Source organism: Pelobates fuscus, chromosome 2, assembly GCF_036172605.1.
Source record: "Pelobates fuscus isolate aPelFus1 chromosome 2, aPelFus1.pri, whole genome shotgun sequence".
NCBI classification, from domain to species: domain Eukaryota; kingdom Metazoa; phylum Chordata; class Amphibia; order Anura; family Pelobatidae; genus Pelobates; species Pelobates fuscus.
In genome coordinates this window covers 450,573,407-450,592,401 of record NC_086318.1, presented here as the reverse complement: position 1 = coordinate 450,592,401, position 18,995 = coordinate 450,573,407, and positions in this window count along the sequence as shown.

Below are 18,995 nucleotides of genomic sequence, written 5' to 3'. Positions count from 1 at the left end.
CTCACCACTGTACAAGTGTAGTAGTGTGGTAAAACAGATTTAAAATTAAGTATACAGCTTCCCCTAGGGATATTCCAGACAATGTCCCCTTCTGAAACAACCTGTGGCGAAACCAACCTCGCCACTGTACACTGGACAAGCCTGGTTGCTCGCCTTCTCCCTTTAGACTATGGCCCTCCAGTTCAAACCTTTATTTTCCCCGCAGAAAGTCTTATTCGTGCCTTTCTGCCGTGGTGTTCGGTAGATTCAATCTACCGAACAAAGTACCGATCTAAGGACCACCTGGGAACTGGAGTGTGCCATCAATTGACCACCCAGCAGCTGCGGTTAACCGCAGCTTAATTGACGAACGCTGGGTGGCCTTTGTTCGTCGAATGAACATGTGGCGGCGGCCATCTTAAACTCCCGAACAGCGGTGTTTTGCCGTCGAGTGTCTGGAACTAAAATCGGACACTCGACTAGGCAAACACCGCTCCAGACTTCCGTGGATTCGTGCCGCAACTACCGAACGAGCCGCCGTTCGGTAGAAAGACCAATGTTCACATGGGGAGTCTAACGAACACAAGGAAACCCACGGATGGCAAGCCGTTCGGGACTTTTTAATACGTTAACAGAGACCGACCGCAAGGCCAAACCTCATGGAACTATTTTCGGTCACTTTGCCTGTGCGGTCGGTCAAAACTTTTAAACCCCATAGCTCCCGAACCCCTAGTCTGATCTGGGTGATTTTTGAGTATGTTGCTCACCCAGATCAGGGTACTCTAGGTATTTGGGGTACATCCAGAAAGTGGGGAAGTAATGTACATGATTAAGGGGATTATGTGTCATGCTGAGGGGAGGAGATGTGTGGGAGGTAATTCATGTGGGATTGGTGCATCGGGTAATGACTGTAACTCCCTCCCTTGCATGGGAGAATCCTTTATAAGCCAGTTGTGTTAATAAACGTGAGTTCCTGCTTAAACCTCAAAGTGAAGTGTCGTCTCATTCTTGGGGGGATTTGATTGTATGCCGATTGCCAGGAGTGTAAGCTGTTTGTATGGCTTTTCCTGTTCGGCTGCTTCCAGTGTTCGGGTGTCTCTTGTTCGGGAGTTGGTGAATTTGTGTAGTTTGCAGTTCGGGAGATTGGTGCTTACAGTAGCTGCTGGTCTATCTGGAAGGGGATTATCGCCTAAACGTTTTTTATCCTCTTAGTAGTAGGCAGGTGCTTTTTCCTGTTTGTTCATTTGATTTTATTGTTTATGTTTTATTATACATTGCGTTTCGGCCGCACTATGATGACATCAATAGCACCGACGAGAAGACGGACGACTTCCTGATCGGTGGAACGCATGTGCGTTCCACGGACATCTGACGGAACCCCATACAATGAGAACGAAGAGGACATGAATTGATGAATCTGCAAGAGGTGATTTGAAGACAACGGATTGCTTCAGCAGCTCCTAAAGCAAATGGGAGGGACTTTTAAATTCAACCTGGATTATCAGATCGAATACAGCACCTTATCTACACACCAGCTAACTTTATTTCTCCTGAAGAAGTCTACCGCAGTAGACAAAACGCATAGAGTGTATTGATATATATTTATATATATTTTTTTTACTTTTTTTTTTTTGCCTGATACTTCTGTGAACAACATTCTACCCTGTACCATTTGGACTGAGGGAACGCCGAGATATATTGATGGGCATTTTAACTTCCTGTATACTGTAAGTGTACCCAATAAAGCATGTGATTTCTACTTTCAAACAGTAGATAAAATACAATATACAAGTGTAAATTCCTAAAGAAGAAAGTGCTGGTGCTACAATCACCTTAGTGGGCCACAATAACCACTAAATAGGTAAGAGTGATTGATTAAGAAAAGAAATGGTGAGAGCACTCAAATCAATGACAATTATATTACCCAAATTAAGATCAAACTCTACAAATGAACATAAATTGAAAAGACATAGGGTAATAACGTTTAAAACAAAACACTTAAAAATATGTGTTAGTCTCACTCACATAAGTGGAGCCACTTATAAAGCTGGCTCAGACTGCATGCCTTGAATGAATCACTTATGGACTTCTGCTGGGTCCTTTCCAAGATAATGTCTGTTGTACCACCAAAAACGCAGGTTATGGGGTTACAAAACTTTAATTATTCAAATACAGGAAACAAAATAAAATGACAAGAAATACAAAGAGAGTCTCATATGTAGAAAGTCCAAAATGCACCTGACGCGTTTCGGCAATGAGCCTTCGTCCGAGGTTATGCATGGGACTCTGGCATGCAGTCTTTTAAATCCCTTCTTGGCGCCCTTTTCACCGCAATTGCGGCACTTCACTTTCGGGTTCGGCGTCAGGACGCGTGCTGCGTCATCACGTCCCGACGTCTTTTCTTACTTCCGGTTCCGGTTGCAGGACGTGCTAGAAAACGTCATAGCATTTAAACCAGGGCATGGGAATAAGTTATAAGAACGGGAATATACTACCTACATTAAAATCATTAAGCAACCAAATATATGACATCTAAAATTCCATATTACCCATATAAAAAAATCAAAATAGCAAATACATAATTACATTATAAACTAGAACTAATATAATACTTGGAGAAAACATTGAAATTGAAGGAAAAAACAAAACAATACTTTCCTTGAAAATATTTAATAAATATACTAAAAAAGAAAGGAGGCTTCATTATATAGTAAAGAAAAAATCAATTATAAAAACTAAAAAAACACAACATTACATTGTAATATAGGGGTCTCAAGAATAGACAATAAATACTCATGTCAAAATACTCAAATCAAAATTGTAAAAAAAGAGAAAAAAGAAAAAATGTTAAATACAAAGCCTTTATATACCGTATATTTATTCATTTCAAAAGTGGATGTTTGAATTAGACACTATGACACCACGAGGATTAAATGTTGATTTTGAAATGAATAAATATGTATAAAGGCTTTGTATTTAAAAAAATATATTTTTTCTCTTTTTTTACAATTAAGACATGAGTATTTATTGTCTATTCTTGAGACCCCTATATTACAATGTAATGTTGTGTTTTTTTAGTTTTTATAATTGATTTTTTCTTTACTATATAATGAAGCCTCCTTTCTTTTTTAGTATATTTATTAAATATTTTCAAGGAAAGTATTGTTTTGTTTTTTCCTTCAATTTCAATGTTTTCTCCAAGTATTATATTAGTTTTAGTTTATAATGTAATTATGCATTTGCTATTTTGATTTTCTTATATGGGTAATATATTTAGTTAATATGGAATTTTAGATGTCATATATTTGGTTGTTTAATGATTTTAATGTAGGTAGTATATTCCTGTTCTTATAACTTATTCCCATGCCCTGGTTTAAATGCTAACACGTCCTGCAACCGGAACCGGAAGTAAGAAAAGACGTCCCGACGCCGAACCTGGAAGTAAAGTGCCGCAATTGCGGTGAAAAGGGCGCCAAGAAGGGATTTAAAAGACTGCATGCCAGAGTCCCATGCATAACCTCGGACGAAGGCTCATTGCCGAACCGCGTAAGGTGCATTTTGGACTTTCTACATATGGGACTCTCTTTGTATTTCTTGTCATTTTATTTTGTTTCCTGTATTTGGATAATTAAAGTTTTGTAACCCCCTGAACCTGCGTTTTTGGTGGTACAACAGACATTATCTTGGAAAGGACCCACCAGAAGTCCATACTAGGCACGTGCATGGGGAAACATTTTGGTTCGGTTCGGCATTCCAAAATTCGTGACTTTCGCAATTTTGGGACTTCGGCAATTCGGCACTTCAACACTTCGGAACTTCGGCAACTTTGGAACTTCGGCACTTCGACACTTCGGAAATTATGCAAATTTGGCACTTTGGCACTTCGACACTTTGGAACTTCAGAATTTCGGCATTTCGGGACTTCTCTTGCAGCCGCTTAGTAGATAACTCCCTAATTCCCACGGTATTACGGAGTTATCTACCAAAAGGCTGAAAGACCTAAATTGGTCTTTCAGCCAAATTTACTAATACTAAGTAAAAATTACTTAGTATTAGTAAATTTTGCCCCTACTCGCTATACCGCGAGTAGGGGCATGTACAGTAAACAGTGAGCAGCTTGTGGCTGCTCACTGTTAAAAAACTAAAAAAATAGGGTCCCCCCTCCCTAAAGTAAAATGATGGGGGGACCTATTGTCCTCCCCCCCCAGCCCCCACCCCTGAGTGTTGGGTGGGGGCCCTAAATACTAATAAGGGGGGGACCTAATGTCCTCCCCCCTGGCCCCCACCCCTGAGCAGTATAGGTCCTAGCTTAGGGGTGGGCTCTGGAGGGGGGACCTTTTTTTTTTAATCAGTGAGCAGCCACTGTTTAATAGACATGCCCCTACTTGCGGTATAGCGAGTAGGGGCATAATTTACTAATACTAAGTAATCTTTACTTAGTATTAGTAAATTTGGCTGAAAGACCAATTTAGGTCTTTCAGCCTTTTAGTAGATAACTCCCTAATACCGTGGGAATTAGGGAGTTATCTACTTATTCATTCCTGTCATTACACTGACTGGCCAAGTAACTTACATTTTATATGAATGTGTGTTACTTGATTGTTGTTAGTGTTGCAAATGCTTACAGCTGAATCCTGGCTATGTTTGTATACTTTTTATTTAAAATTGTGTACAGTGTAACATTATTCTTCTTCCACTGGGTAAGTATATTAGTACTTAGGCAATACTGTGCTTCGGAACTTCAGCACTTCGGCTCTTTGACACTTCAGCACTTCGGCACTTCGACACTTTCTGAATTCGGTAATTCTGGAACTTCGGGACCTCGGCAATTCGGACATTCGGACATTCGGAAGTACCCAAATGTCCGAATTGCCCAAAATTCGTCCGAATTAATATTCGGACCGAAACGAATTGCACATGTCTAGTCCATACGTGATTCATTCAAGGCATGCAGTCTGAGCCAGCTTTATAAGTGGCTCCACTTATGTGAGTGAGACTAACACATATTTTTAAGTGTTTTGTTTTAAACGTTATTACCCTATGTCCTTTCAATTTATGTTCATTTGCAGAGTTTGATCTTAATTTGGGTAATATAATTGTCATTGATTTGAGTGCTCTCACCATTTCTTTTCTTAATCAATTACTTTCACACAGTGCTGTACTATGTCAATTTATATATTTTTTGCATGCATCCATGGAGGTCTGAGGGACGGTGGATTCATGAAAAATCTAAATTAAATTGATGAGCCTAAAAAATTCATTCAGTCTGTGAGTGCAATATTAATACAAGGGGCCATTTGTTGATATATGCTATTGCCCTATGAGCCTTTTTTTCTCTGCTTATGTATTTAGGTGTATCTTATTTTTCCATTTTCGTCTTGAGGATTGATAGGAATCCTTTGTTACACTGTAACAAAAAAGGAAGTCATTTTCTTTTTTACTCATTGTATACACACTGCACCTGAGTGGTCTAAATCTGTTTGTTTACTGCTACATCAGTTGGAACAGCTTATCATATGTTGCAGAAGGCCCTTGATGTCTGCATTTGTTGCAGGGGCATCATCCTCCGCTACAGGAACTGCAGGCTCTCCAATCACTGGAGCAGGTATGGGATCAGGACTATTCAAGTCTGGCTCTTCTGAGGAGGGAGAAGGGAATCTGTATTGTGGAGCCTCCATTTTAGGCCACGGCCTAGTGCATAGAAAATCCCAATATCCCTATCAGGTCGGGGCTTATGATTGAAAAACAACAAAATAAATGATGTATAGGTGCTTTTACAATTCTAACATAAAATAGCTGCTAAAACACCGAATTGGACACTCCACAAACCCAACAGATATAGTATGGAACACACAGCAAATGAGGACTTATTGTTTACGTGATAAACCCACCCCCTAAAACAACCAAGTGATAGTGTAGCGCTATGCAGTATATTAAAGCTTACCCCTCAATAAATGTAGGGGAATTATGTTGTACATGAAAAGAAAAGAAAAGCGAAGCCAATAGGATAATTCTGTGGATATTGTAGTTGGTGTAGTTTGTATTAGATACATACTCACATTTTACAGAGCCTTTTCTGGTATAGGCTCTAAACAACACATATAGGTTCACTTCCCAGGTGGCAGCCAGACCTATTGCTCTCTCCGGTAAGTCACACAGGGTTCCCAGATAGTAGTATGCTCCACCGGAAAGAAATCAAGAGTAGCAAAATCTAGGTGTCGTATTAGATAATCACATAGGAAAGAAGGTGGTATAAATAACCATATGTCACGACAGTGACCCCTTCACGCAGAGTGCAACCTAACTATAGAACGTATACCGGACCTTAGAATGGCCGGGCTCACGTTAGAGTAGTCAAATGGGATAGCCAGAGGTCAAGGGATAACAGAAGACGGAATAACGATTAACAAGCCAAAGTACAGGGAACCAGAGAGTAGAATAGTCAAATAGAGTAGCCAGAAGTCAAATACCAGGAGAGAATATCAATAAACATAAAGAGCACTATGGGAACTAGCAAGAACCACACTAGGGCGTCTTACTGCTGTCAAGACAGCCCTTTTATAGTGTGGTGTGTTTTGCTTTAAAACCACGCCCCCAAAAGGTCCGGGTGCGTGGTTGCGTCATGATTCTGTCGGCTTCCAGCCGACGGCAGTGGCGCGCATGCGCCGAAGTTAGAAATTCCGCTCTGAGTGAGCGGCCGGCGTCAGAGGTGCCGTGCCGCTCAGTGAAGGAGGATGCTGTACTGCGTGGGTCCGAGGATGACAGGTAAGGTATCGTGACAGTACCCCCCCCACAAGGACCGCCCCCAGGGCGGTTAGAACGCCTCCTTTCAAATAAACGAATCAGGCGGGGGGCGTGCACATCAGAAGCGTCCACCCACGAACGATCCTCAGGTCCATAACCCTTCCAGTCTAAAAGGTATTGAAGTTTACCCCTAGAAAAACGAGAATCCAAAATAGACCTCACCTCATATTCGTTTTGTCCCTCCACAACTTCAGGAAGAGGAGGAGGGGTATTACGAGTAAACCGATTACAAATTAATGGTTTGAGAAGTGAGACATGGAACGAATTCGGTATTTTCATATTAGAGGGCAAACGAAGACTGTAACAAACAGGGTTGATACGCTTGAGAACCTGAAATGGACCAATGAATCTGGGAGCGAATTTCATAGATGGGACCTTAAGTCTAATGTTACGGGTACTTAACCACACTTTATCCCCGATCATGAACGTGGGAGCAGGTTTCCGATGCCTATCCGCATTGGCTTTGTACACACTAGCCCTTTGAGTCAATATTTGTTTAACCCCTAACCAAGTCTCCCTCATGTTCCTAACGGTGTCATCTACACTTGGCACTCCGGTAGAATGAATGGAACTCGGTAAAGTTGTAGGATTAAACCCATAATTAATAAAAAACGGGCTGTGTAAAGTGGATTCATGGATATGATGATTGTGAGCAAATTCTGCCCATGGTAACAGGTCCGCCCAGTCATCTTGATGAACCGAAGTGAAACAACGGATGTATTGTTCCAGGCATTGGTTCATCCTTTCTGTAACCCCATTAGATTGGGGATGATAAGAAGAGGAAAGGTTAAGGTTGATACCTAACTGTCCACAAAATGATTTCCAGAAACGAGAAATAAATTGAGGCCCTCTATCAGAGACAATATCTTGGGGTACCCCATGTAAACGGACCACTTCTTTTATAAATATATACGCCAGTTCAGATGATGTAGGTAATTTATAAAGAGGAACCAAATGAGACATCTTGGAGAATCTGTCAATTATCGTTAATACGACAGTGTAGTTCTTAGAAGGGGGTAGGTCTACTACGAAATCCATAGCAATACTTGACCATGGAGTCTCTGGAACAGGTAAGGGCATAAGGAGTCCTATAGGACGACCCTTAGGTGATTTTGTAGTGGAACAAATATTACAAGCAAGGACAAACTCACGCACATCCTTTTTGTAGGAAGGCCACCAGAATCGTTCCGCCAGCAATGATGTGGTTTTATGTATCCCTTGATGTCCTGCCATTTTGGAGTCATGCATGAGGGATAATACTTTTCTGCCTCTTTAGGTTCAAAGACATCTTTAAGGTCAATATATTGGTTGGGTATTTGGGTAGTCAATGGTTCCATAGTAGGTATATTGATTAAGCCTACTGGTTTAATCGGAGTAATGCATTTACTGTGACAAGAATCTCCCCACTTAATGATCTCCTTCTTTTCCCAGTCAATCGACGGATTATGCTGGACTAACCAAGGAAACCCAAGTATTACAGGAAAAATAGGAGATGTTATCTGTTGCAGAATGATAACCTCCCTATGAAGAAGACCTGTAGATAATACTAGAGGAATGGTCTCCTGGGTAATAAGAGGTATCGATAATGGTCTACCATCTATGGCCTCAACGGCCAAGGGTGCCGATCTTTTTTGGAATGGAAGGGTATTTTTCTGCCCGAATGAGAGATCTACAAAATTCTCAGCAGCCCCAGAATCAATTAAAGCAAGGGTGGATATTTTCTTTCCCTCCCATTCTAAAGTAATAGGTAGAAGAAGCCGGAGATCTTTTTTATCATTGAAGGAGGACATACACATAACACCCAAGGCCTGTCCCCCTTGTGAACTTAGGTGCGAGAGTTTTCCGGCCGGTTAGGACAATTCACTCGTGTATGTCCCTTCCTGCCACAATACAAACATAAACCTTCCCTCCTACGGTATTGTCTCTCTGTCTCAGACAATCTTGTAGCCCCTAATTGCATGGGTTCTGGAGGGGTTTCGGACGAGGGATAGGTTAGAGCAAGACGTTCCGGTACTCTCCTAGGTCTCTCTCTGGTGTTCTGCCTGTACCTAAGACGTTCATCAATATGAGCTAAATATGTTATTAGCTCCTCTAGAGTATCTGGTAAATCTCTAGTGGCCACTTCATCTAGGATTCTATCAGATACTCCATTCAGGAACACATCTACGAATGCTTGTTCGTTCCATCTGACTTCTGCAGCTAAAGTACGGAATTCCAAGGCATAATCTACTAGAGAACGGGTATTTTGTCTTAAACGCAATAAGGATTTGGCAGCGTTAGTCTTTCTGCCTGGGGTATCAAAAGTTCTCCTGAAAGCTGCAACAAAGTTAGTGTAATTAAAGACTATGGGGTTGTCATTCTCCCACAAGGGATTAGCCCAGGTTAAAGCCTTATCTACTAACAGGGTTATAATATACCCAATCTTAGCTCTATCGGTAGGGTAAGCTCTAGGATGGAGTTCAAAATATATGCTTATCTGATTTAGGAACCCCCTGCATCCGTTAGGATCACCCCCATACCTGAGAGGTGCTGTAGCCTGATTGGAAGTACCTGTAGGTAGCACTTCCATGGGATGTTCTTGGGGTCTCAGACTAGGAGTCTGCTCCTCCGGCTGGAGATAAGCAGTGCGGTTAATTAAGGTCTGTACGGCGAGGGCGATCTGGTCCATACGATGGTCCAGCTCCTCAAACCTATTGTCCGCACCAAGCCCAAGAGGGTTAACACCTGCAGGGTCCATGGCCCTAGTGTAATGTCACGACAGTGACCCCTTCACGCAGAGTGCAACCTAACTATAGAACGTATACCGGACCTTAGAATGGCCGGGCTCACGTTAGAGTAGTCAAATGGGATAGCCAGAGGTCAAGGGATAACAGAAGACGGAATAACGATTAACAAGCCAAAGTACAGGGAACCAGAGAGTAGAATAGTCAAATAGAGTAGCCAGAAGTCAAATACCAGGAGAGAATATCAATAAACATAAAGAGCACTATGGGAACTAGCAAGAACCACACTAGGGCGTCTTACTGCTGTCAAGACAGCCCTTTTATAGTGTGGTGTGTTTTGCTTTAAAACCACGCCCCCAAAAGGTCCGGGTGCGTGGTTGCGTCATGATTCTGTCGGCTTCCAGCCGACGGCAGTGGCGCGCATGCGCCGAAGTTAGAAATTCCGCTCTGAGTGAGCGGCCGGCGTCAGAGGTGCCGTGCCGCTCAGTGAAGGAGGATGCTGTACTGCGTGGGTCCGAGGATGACAGGTAAGGTATCGTGACACCATATGCTCACCTTATTCAGAGCCCGTTCCCTGGCTCTGAGTTACTAAGTATTGTATCAACTATGGTGTGAAACAGTCCCCCCTTTGGATTCAGGAACATTTGAGAACACAAGGATTCTGGTTCAATGTAGCTTATAAAAGTATACACTATTTATTGACAATTAATTAGAAATAAAAATAAAACTTAATAAAAGATGAGAAATAGCAAATCCTAAAATCCTTCTATTGTAAAAACGCGTTTCAGTCTCCATGGGCTTTCTCAATCGGCTTGTATTAAGTTCCTTTCCTGGTTCCGTTTAAATGTCCATAAGGTCCGCCCCTTTTCCTCAGTCTGTCCAATGTCTTTCTTCATATGATTATGGTAGTAGAGATAGTGGACACCTGATATAATTTGCGAGCCGGAACGTAATTCAAATTTTGTTTTTTGCTGTTGATCCACACGAAGGCAAAAAAAAAAAAACAGTTTGAAGCACTTCCAATTTTGCAACGAACTAGGAAAAAAATTCCCTCTTAACCCCAGAATCTCAAATGGTTTAACCCCAAAGGCTTTCTCCAGCTCCAGATCTCCAGGTCGCTTAGTGGTATTTGACTTCTGAAACGGAGTGTCAGGAAGTGCAGATTGACGTCAGGCATGGGTGCTGCAGATTGCTAGAGTGGTCAATTGATGCTCTCTAAGTCAATAGCTAGTTCCCGGTTCATAAAAATGTTTTACTCTTTTATGAATGGGGAGCTACTGATTGGGTTAGAGTGCTAGCCGACCGCTCTAGCCAATCAGCGACACCCCTATCCAGCGGCACTCTGTGCTTCCTGACACTCAGTAAATAAAAGTGAACACATTAACACTGATATGTAGGTGGATCCCCCCACCTCTCACTTACCTGATCTATAGGCTGTGTCTCCCCCCATCCCTTACTTACCTGATATATAGGCTGTCTCTCCCCTCTGCCCTCCTTCACTTACCTGATTTATAGGCTGTCTCTACCCTCCCCCCCTCCCTCTCTTCCCTGATCTGTAGGCTTCCCCTCCATGCCTCACTTCCCTGATCTGTAGGCTTCCCCCCATGCCTCACTTCCCTGATCTGTAGGCTGCCCCCATGCCTCACTTCCCTGATCTATAGGCTGCCCTCCCATGCCTCACTTACCTGATCTGTAGGCTGCCCCTCCATGCCTCACTTACCTGATCTGTAGGCTGTCCCCCCCATGCCTCACTTCCCTGATCTATAGGCTCCCCTCTCCGATCTATGTAGAGATTTGTTGGGGGATTTTCTGTATGTTGTATGCTTACTACTACCTTTTTGGTTAGGCTGTATTTGGATTTGTGGGGGGTCTTCCTGTGGCTTACATAGCGCCATATACCTGGGTTTTACTCCCTGCCCCCCCCCCCCCGCCACCCCCTGTTTGTTTCCATAACTTTATCTTCACTCTCCCCTCTGTCGTTTCTATTTTCGTCGGTTTATTCCACTCAGAGGTCTCAGGAGACTGTTTGCTTGCCTCCTATGAGACCTCCGAGCTCCGGGACCGCGGTATGCATGCCCTACGGTCTGGGGCGCTGTCTACCGGCACCTGGCAAACTGAACTTTTTCTCCGCATGGCCTTTTTTCCGCGGCCGGCTCCCTAGGTGGACCACGTGCATGCGACCAGGTGGAGGAGGCTGTGCCCGCTCGCAGCCCCCTGCCCCCCCTGTCAGAAATTTACTTACCCTTCCTGATTTTCGGCAGTGAGTGTTCTCAAGATAGAGGGAGAGGAGACATGGGTAGTATTAGACACTTTGGGCTTGTTTTTTATGCCAGTGAGATGGCTCAGTGGGGTAAAGCATTGCCAGTAGAATCTATTCAGCCCCTGCAAGTCACAAGTTCAATTCTTGGTAAGGCTGACTCATCCTTTAAAAAGTAATTGCCTTCTGGTCACTATCTTATATGTGAAGGCTCTGCTGGCCAGCAGATTTCCTCTAGCCCTTGCCATCTGAAATACATTTTATTAAAGTGACAGGAGGATCAGTATAGATAAGTAAGATTTGTCCCCACTGTAGTGACGATATGGAAAGGCCATTTCAGCCTACCTCTGGATTTTGGATCTTATCTGGTCCCATAAGCCCCACTCAGTCTGCCCTACAGAGGGCAATTTATAGGGGTGTTTCTCTACACATGGGAGTCTGTGCTGCATGGGGATTTTCTGCAGCTGAGTTTTCTCTATGATTACCTATAGAACTTAGGAGACTACCAGTCGCCTGGTTTAGGGTTACTCCCATACAATGTCACTGCCTGGAAGGCCTTTAGGTATTGGAATAACTAGCACCTATATACCCTGAGGACTGGTAAACATAGCGGGAGACCCTACTCAAACACATTAGTCCTAACGGCGAAACGTATACAACGCCTGTGTTCGGCCTGCCTTGTCTGTGCCCCTATGATTGGCCTGCTCTGTCTGTGCCCCTTTGAATGGCCTGCTCTGTCTGTGCAGGCCATTCAAAGGGGTACAGACAGAGCAGGTAGAGATGTCGCGAACATAAAATTTTCCGTTCGCGAACAGCGAACGCGAACGGCGAACGCGAACGGCGAACGCGAACGTCCGCAAATGTTCGCGAACGGGCGACCCGGGCGAACCGCCATAGACTTCAATAGGCAGGCGAATTTTAAAACCCACAGGGACTCTTTCTGGCCACAATAGTGATGGAAAAGTTGTTTCAAGGGGACTAACACCTGGACTGTGGCATGCCGGAGGAGGATCCATGGCAAAACTCCCATGGAAAATTACGTAGTTGATGCAAAGTCTGTTTTTAATCCATAAAGGGCATAAATCACCTAACATTCCTAAATTGTTTGGAACAACGTGCTTTAAAACATCAGGTATGATGTTGTATCGATCAGGTAGTGTAAGGGTTACGCCCGCTTCACAGTGACAGACCAAACTCCCCGTTTAACGCACCGCAAACAACAGCAAACAGTCCATTTGCACAACCGCAAACTCCCCATTTGCACAAGGTTGGATACCAAGCTAGCCATGTCCCGTTCCTTGTCCTCACTGATGTAATTGAAGGTCTCTTCCTCCACCCAGCCACGTATAACACCAAGGGTCCCCGAAAGGTGACAACAAGCCCCCTGTATTTTTTTTTAAAATGTACACTACTGTTACACCAGATATGAGTTGCACTGGTGTGACACTGTGCCCTGGCAGTCCCTGAAACGCACACGTGTGAAGGAAACTGACTGCTATTATTTCACAGTCAAATTTCTAGTTTTTTTTTATGTACACTACTGTTACACCAGATATGAGTTGCACTGGTGTGACACTGTGCCCTGGCAGGCCCTGAAACGCACACGTGTGAAGGAAACTGACTGCTATTATATTACAGTCAAAAAAGTTTTTTAAATGCAAGCTATTGTGACACCAGATATGAGTGGTGGCACTGGGCAAGTGGGCACAGTATACGCTGTGAGCCTGACACACACGCTGGCAGGCAGGCAACTGCAATTAGATTACACAGGGAAAAAAAATTATGTTCTAGCCCTAAAAAGGGCTTTTTGGGGTGCTGTCCTTACAGCAGAGATCAGATGAGTCCTTCAGGACTGTAGTGGACACTGAATACACTAGCCTAGCTATCGATTTCCCTATTAAATCAGCAGCAGCTACACTGTCCCTCCTCTCACTAAGAATGCAGCTTCCGGGGGGCGGGGCCTAGCTGTCATGGAGGAAAGACGCACTTTGTGTGAGCTCCCCCAATATCTCACTTTAAGCAGCTATCAACAAGCGAATTTCACCCCAGAAGGGGATGACCCAGCAATGTTGCTCCTACCCGACCGACCCGACATGCTAAATAGCGGTCAGCAACTCGACAGAGTCTTACTTACCTCCGCGTGGCAAGTGTGGCCTGGTGCTCACCGGGCGGGAGAGGCGGACGATCTCCCGATCCTGGGAGGCCCAGGAGCAGCTACTTACCGGCAGGAGCTCCGTTACCCCCCCCCCCCTCCCTCGGACCGGTGGGGGTTATCCCGGTCCACCCCTGAGAGGCTGTGTGGAGTTAATGGACGCACAGTTGTATTTGAGAGAAAAACAGAAAGAGAAAAAAAATATGTCGAGATTGCTATAAATAAATAAATATGGGGGGTAACCCCTACTGAAACAATAATAATAAAGAAAAAGTACAAGTAAAGCTGTGGGAAATATAGAGTCTAGAATTTATGCCCACAGTATACTGGTACATAGATCCATTCAGTAAAATTTAACTTTTAATTAATAGTTTTTTTAAAAACCAGAATAATAACTCTGTCACAATGTGTCTTTAACTAGCTCAGTCGCTACATCCAAGTCAAAATAAGTTTAGCGACAAAAGCAAAGGGAAAGGAAAATAAATAACATAAAGTCGTGCCTGTTTGCAGTATTTAGTACAGGTAAGTGGGGAAAGACAGGATAAATACAGGGTAAAACCCAATTTTCCAGCGTTATAACCCCACTCCCGTCTCCCAATATTACCAGAAGTAATAGGTACCTTTTATTACTGATCACTAACTAAATAATACTGTCACAATTTGTCTTTAGCTAGCACAAACACCACTACTAAGTCAAAATAAGTTTAGCGACAAAAGACCAAGGAAAGGAAAATAAATAGCATAAAGTCATGCCTGTTACGGTATTGGCATAGGACGCACAGAGCACAGCCGCCCAGGCTGACATACTCATCTGCGACTCTCCCAATATGGCGGCAGCCGCGTGTCCTCCTGGTACCAGCAAAGCATGGCAGGATATTGAGACTAAGCTGGACAGACTCTTTAATCAATTTTGGAAGCAAATAACAAGCAGGAAGCCCCAACAAGCTCCACCACAGCCCCAACAAGCTCCACCACAGCTAAGCGAAGCAGTCCCCATTAAAATCCACCAACGCAAAAGGCATCGAAGACGGGACCGGAGGCACAAACAGAAATGCAGAGCCTGCCCCACGTCAAGCACTCGCCTCCACCTTAAGCCACCACAATCCCGCACCGGACGTGAAGCACCACCGGGACAGATCCGACCACTCGACAAAACAAGCTTCCACCACCTCAAGACGCGAACCCGGCACTCAGCCAGAGACTTGCCTTTGTTGTTCCTGCCAAGCATGTCCCACTATAGCCGATCCTCCACACCATGCCTTTGATCACATGAATTGCTCTCTGCACATTAACTAATCGTAAAGTAGCAAGCGTTTAAACATGTCATTATTTCACCTCCTAAAGAGTTTATTGTCGTAGTTCCTTACATGCCTTTACCTTAACCGTTCATGTATTATGTTATTCACTAGTCTCATCTCATGGGGCGACTCACACTTGATTTATAACTAGTGGTGGAGCTGCTGATATAAATACACAGTTGATAACGTGCAAGCTACACCCTAAACATGACAGCCATCTTTCACAACAATGTACTGCTATATACTCATACCCTCAGTGCAACTAGCCATGATATACGCACGTTCAGCCTAGCATGCTCAAATATAACACACTTCTGTCTAAAAAAAAAAAAGAATGCAACTTCCGAATGAATCTAAAATGGATGCAGTCCAGGAGGTGGGAGGGTCTGGGAGGGAGGGTCTGCTGCGGATTGGCTGGAATGTGTCTGCTGACTGTGAGGTACAGGGTCAAAGTTTACTCAATGATGACGAATAGGGGGCGGACCGAACATCGCATATGTTCGCCGTCCGTGGCGAACGCGAACAACATCTGTAAGAGCAGGCCAATCATAGGCCTGCTCTGTCTGTGCCCATTCGATTGCCCGGCTCTGTCTGTGCCCTATGGAGAGGCCGACGTTAGTCTGTGCCTGAACCCCCTTTTGGCCGCAGGCCTGGGGGAATATTACTGAGGAAATCTCAGTACCCACTATGGACACGGAGATCGGTGGGTGTCCAGGTAAGCACTGCTACCATACTATCTGAGGGACACCGGTCTCTGTGCTCCTAAATATGATTGGAAGGGTGAAGGCCCTATACCTCGTGCCTCGGAGACAAGGCTTCTGCAAGGAACCCCGGGCGGGCAGCCACGGCTTGCACTAGCCCGGCGGCGGCACATCCCCAAGGGGAGTTTTGCTATCATGTCCATACAGGGTCAGTACTCAACACCCACAGGGGAGCACGATAATTCCTGGACTCTAGGCAACTATCCTTTAGCTGCATATTCGATACCCATCTTCAGGTCTAGGTAGTTACTCCTCGTCATACTTAGTTCTTAACTGTTTCAGTTGGGTTTTCCAGTTCTTCTTTCTACTGTCCGTTATTTTACTTTACCTCTGAGGTATTTATTTTTTCCTTTGCTGAACCTTACTGTAGCTAACCGCCCTTGTTTCGTGTCTTCCGATTTTGTCCTATCGCTCGGGTCGTCGAGAGGCCTGACTTGGCCTCCTCCGGCTTCCCGGGCTCTCGTGGATCGCGGAGAACGTCTCCAGCGTTTCCTCAGGCTACCGGCGACCATCCTGGACCCCCCACTCTTTTGCGGAGTCCAGACGGTCGTTTGTTGATTCCTTAATTTTTTCTAGCTATTGCAGTTTCTCGGCCTGTACCCATTATTCGAACCTTGGACACGGACCTGGACTGGATTGTTACTCCGACTTTTATCAGCAGTATTTTTTCCCAGTTTGGGTACACCTCTCAGGTGTCTGATACAGAGAGGGACTTCAGAGTCAGAGGGTAATCCCGCTCAGGACCTCAGCCCGACTCGACTCTTTTTTTATTTATTTTTTATTTATGTTTTATTGTTTTTATGAGCAAAAATGGTTCAGGGTACAGAATAAAGAATAGGAGGGTTAGGTATCCATATAACATATCCATCCATATATTGATAGACATAACACGGCATAGTAAAGTCACTCGTGGAGTGTTCGATTTAACACATCAGCAATGGTCACGACATTGTACAATGCATTTGCCCTTGAACCTAGTGTTTGTCATGTCCGTGACAGTGAGTCTCCAGTGGTGAGGTAGTCATTAGGTATCTCGGTTTACCTCCTATTCCTATAGACGTGTAGATGGCATGAACCATGTTGGGGTGCAAGAATCAGGGGTGGGGGAGGGGGGGTGTTTACTTGAACAGGGGAGAACTGTGGGTAGGGTGGGAAGGACGGGGAGGGGGGGAGGTGCGTGAGTATTACCTATGGTCATTTAGAAGTGCTTTGTCCCAAGGTTAGCTTACGGTGTGGGGGTAGAGTAATATCAGGGAGTTGTCTAGTCAATGCTCTTGGGTTGTCCGCCAGTAGTTGTCTCCTTATTGTCTTCCCTTTAATAATTTTTCCCCATATCTCCCAGGTGGCGTCAAATTGTTGTATGTGGTTCGAGGATGTGATCGCCAATCTTTCATATATGCGGAACTGCTCTATCTTGTCCTCCAACTGGGCTAGGGAGGGACAGACTCGGGATTTCCAGTTAAGTGCTAGGAGGTTTCTTGATGCTAGTAGAACCAGCACCAAGATTTGTTTTTGACCTGGGTTTATCCCCGCTGGGAATAACAACAATAGGCAAATGGATGCCGTCAGTGTGAATCGTGGGATGCCTAGGGTATCTAAGATTGACCTTGTTGTAGTCCAGAGAGGTTGAATATCCCTACCGGACCACCATAGGTGCAGTAGTGTGCCCGTGGCTGAATGGCATCTCCAGCATATCGGGTCTGTGTCACGACTAGTAATGTGGTCCAGCACGCAGAAACTATGTAAACATATACATAAGTAAGAAAAGGAAAATAATAGGAAAGAGCGTAAACCGGTCCTTAGAATGGCCGGACTAATACGCTAGAGACAGAGAATGGTCAAAGGGAAAGCCGAGGTCAAGGAAGCCAGAAAATACTCAATACCGATAAACAAGCCAAGTCAGGGAAACCAGAGATCAGAATAACCAGGGAAACGCCAAGGATCAGGATACCAGGAAATCAGAAACACGAGAATAGCACTTTCAGGAAACCAGGAAACTGAAACCACGACATGGCAAAGTAATGGGGAAAGCTAGGGGTTTAAATACCCCTCTCTAGGCTATGATTGGTCAGAGGGCGACCTCTGACCCCAAAACGTGCGTGTGCGTTGACGTCGTGACGTCACGCACACGTTGGTATAATTCTCGGGGGCGGGGCTGGTAATAGACGCGACCACGCGGTCGGCGCCATCTTGGATCCGGGCGCGATGCCCGGAAGAACTATGTGCGCGGTTCCCGGCTCGCCGACGAGCAGGTAAGCTCGTGTAGTCGGAGCGGTCGTGCCGGTCGGGCACGACCGTGAGGCTCGGCGGGCCGGCGACCGCAACAGTACCCCCCACTCGAAGACCGCGCACCGGGCGGGAAGGACCCGGCTTAAGAGGAAAGCGGTTGTGAAACGACCGGATAAGACGGGGCGCATGGACCCGGTCAGCAGGAACCCAACAACGTTCCTCGGGACCATAACCCTTCCAGTCAACGAGATAGGACAAGACACCTCTGGATAATTTGGAGTCCATGATAGAATGGACTTCGTATTCTTCTTGATCACCCACTACCAAGGGTGGAGGAGGAGTGGATACCCTGGTGTAGCGATTGCAAGTAAGGGGCTTGAGCAGAGACACATGGAAAGTATTCGCTATTCTCATATGAGCCGGTAGTGCCAAAGAATAGGTCACTGGATTAATACGTTGGGCAACTCGAAAAGGACCAATGTACCGAGGGGCAAATTTCATGGATGGGACCTTAAGCTTGATATGTCTCGTGGAGAGCCACACCCTGTCACCTGGAAGATAGACAGGATTAGCGCCCCGTTTCTTGTCAGCTTGGACCTTTGCTCGGAATGAGGCTTTTTGCAGAGCTGAATGGACGGAATCCCAGGTATCATGAATCGATTCTAAACGGGTGTCCAAAGCGGGGATTTCTGTGTCTGAGAATGCAGAAGGTAAAACAGCGGGGTGATAACCCTGATTAACAAAGAATGGACTGTGATTAGAAGATTCATGAGTGGCGTTGTTTCTGGCGAA